Source organism: Triticum dicoccoides, chromosome 2B (genome assembly GCF_002162155.2).
Source record: "Triticum dicoccoides isolate Atlit2015 ecotype Zavitan chromosome 2B, WEW_v2.0, whole genome shotgun sequence".
Taxonomy (NCBI): domain Eukaryota; kingdom Viridiplantae; phylum Streptophyta; class Magnoliopsida; order Poales; family Poaceae; genus Triticum; species Triticum dicoccoides.
The window spans coordinates 108,000,653-108,003,661 of NC_041383.1; positions in this window are offsets into that span (position 1 = coordinate 108,000,653).

Below are 3,009 nucleotides of genomic sequence, written 5' to 3' on the forward strand. Positions count from 1 at the left end.
ATACAGAAGTATGATAGGTGCATTACAATATTTTATACTAACAAGACCTGGCATATATTTGCATGTTAATAAAGTATGCTAGTATTTGCATTCCCCTACTTCTCAACACTTGATGCTTGACAAACTGTAAAGATAATATTGAGGTATCTCAGAGGTACCATGAGTACATGTATGAAGTTTGCCGAATCAACCTTAACCTTACTAAGTGCTTTCACATATGCTAATTGGGCATGTTGTCCTGATGACAGAAGATTGATTGAGGCTTTACTGTTTTCTTTGGTCCAAATAATATCTTGGATCAACACAGAGGTTGAATACAAATCTCGAGCTAATGCTACTGCTGAATTAATGTGGGTACAAACCTTACTAGATGAACTTGATGTTAATCATTCTTCAGCTGCTTGCCTATGGTGTGTCAATATCGGTGCCACATATTTCTCAACAAATCTAGTTTTTCATTCAAGAACTAGGCACATTAAGACTAGTTATCATTTTGTGCGTGAAAGGGTAGCCAAGAGACTACTCGACATTTCGTTTTATCTTCATAGGTGACCAAATTGTAGATGGTTTTATCAAGAGGGAAGTGCATATTTCAAGCCCACACTCTTGGCCTAATCTAATCTACAACCCCAGTATCATCTACAACCCTCAACTATGATATTGTCTAAGAATCAATCCCAAACTCTAAACACCGGCTAGGATTCAACTCTACCCTCCCTGTTGACCGATTTTGACCCAATTGACAGGTTTTGACTCGTTGACCATCTAGTCATAAAGCCACATCAGCAAAAAATTTAACAAAATATTCTGGAAAATAAAAAACAATAAAATAGTTGATTTTTTGTAAAATAAAAAAAATTTATTTAAAATAATAATAAAAATCCAGAAATTGAAACTAAAGATATTTACATTAATTGAAGAATTTTTGAAACTTTCCTAGAATGTTTAGTACTATTTTCTTAAATTTACAGCAATTTCCCCTTTTTTGTAGAAATATTTAATTTTGGAAAAAATTGGGTAGAAAATGTAATTTGAAAATAATTTCCAATGTTTTAAACAAAAAATTGGGAATTTTCCAGTATGCTTAGTATTGTTTTCTTGATTTTACAGATTTTTTCAAATTTTCATAAAAGAATTGTTTTCCTGACCGAATGGGGCAAAAATGGGGTAGAAAATTGCACAAAACTATTTTTTTGGTTTACAGAATTTTTCGTTGATTAAACATTTTTTTACTTTTGTTCAGTTTTAGATAATTTTATTAGTATTATTATACATTTTTTATAATATACTTTTTTTATAATATACATTTTTTTACAGAATTTGTATTGGAAAATCTGATATTTTTGCTGACGTGGCTTGCTGACTGGATGGTCAATGGATCAAAACCGGTCAACAGGGCGGGGAGGTTCAATCCTGGTCGGGTTTAGGATTTTGTGGTTGATTAAGACAGTATCATAGTTGAGGGTTGTACATTAGACTAGAACAAAAGTTGAGGATTAGAATATGCACTTCTCTCTTTTACCAAGGGCTTATCATGACGAAAATTAGAAGACCTCAAGGGCCATCTCAACTTGGTGAACTTGTGATTGAGGGGGCATGTTAGAAAGTATTATACACATATTTGGTATACTAGCAAAGGGCCTGTGCGTTGCAATGGGTACAAAAAATCTGAGAGTTTGTGTGGTATTCGAGAGTTTACCTGTCATGATGAATAATATGATTTTCCAGATAAATTGGTTGTAATACTCATATGATCCACTTCATGAAGACTCTATTCTATTCCAAAAGCTGATAACCTTCTTCTATGCTAATAAAACCTACTCCTTCAACTTGCTATAAAGAAATTGGATTATTTGTAATAAGTTGTTGATATTCAACAACCCTGCAGCAAAAGAATTACAGAAATATAAACATTTATCGATCTGATAGATCAACAACTACTTCAATGCGAAAGTAATTGTGCATCATTAACATACCTGCAGCAGTTTCAAATAGAACATATATCAATTCCTATGTCTCGCAATCCCTATTAACATTAACTTATATTTATACTTTCCGCTTCCAAAATATGATGATCAGAAAGTAAAGAGTTTATAATGCTTGGCGCTCTTTTGTTGATATGTTGCCGCCAGTATTAGGAGCACACCCTCCATGCCAACATGACCACTTCCTTGGATATTATCATCGGGCCTCGATAGGGATCAAGATTAGGGTACACAAAGCGGCGGGATAGATGGTACAACGGAGGGGAGTGTTCCCCCTCCCAGCTGTCGTGCAGGGCGAAACAGGATGTTAGCAAGATGCACCGTTGTTGCACTCTCTCTGCTCTTCATCCCTCCCTCTCTCCTCCCTATCTCACCAAGAAATAGATGACGTCCAAAGTTGAGGAATATCTTGATGGTTAGCCAGTACCGATGAGCCTTAAATATCTTCTCCCTTAAGATTTTTTTTCAATATTTCACTCATTTTTAATTATTTATATCTCATATGTATTTGTAACATGTGGCATGAATATTAAACTATGATATCCAGCAGCAAGTAATAATGGGTGCTCACCCGGAAAAAAAAATGTAATCGATCCAGCAGCTTCCGGCACAGCACAACATCTAGCCACGACACCCACCACCCACCACCCACACAACACATCGTCATTCTTCCTCATCTTCTTCTCCATCTACCAGATGCTCTCCCTTCTTTTCTTCTCTATCTAGGGCAGCAAGCCCCCCTCTGTCGGCGAGGAACCACCAGAGGACTGGGTTCCGTTTTGGAGCTGCTCTACCCGTCGCTCGATCTGGCCTCCTACTCAATCGCCGAGTGAAGTCTATTTTAAACCCTGATGTTGTAGAGCACGACGTAAATGAACCTTGAAGTCTAAATTCCTGAAATCGGTACCCTAACCTCATCGATCCCGGTCTAAACGAACCTTCGGGCAGTTTAAGGAGTGGATTTAATGGCGTTTCATTCACAGACCGGGATTGTTGTCTTTGACCAATTTATTGACTACGTCGG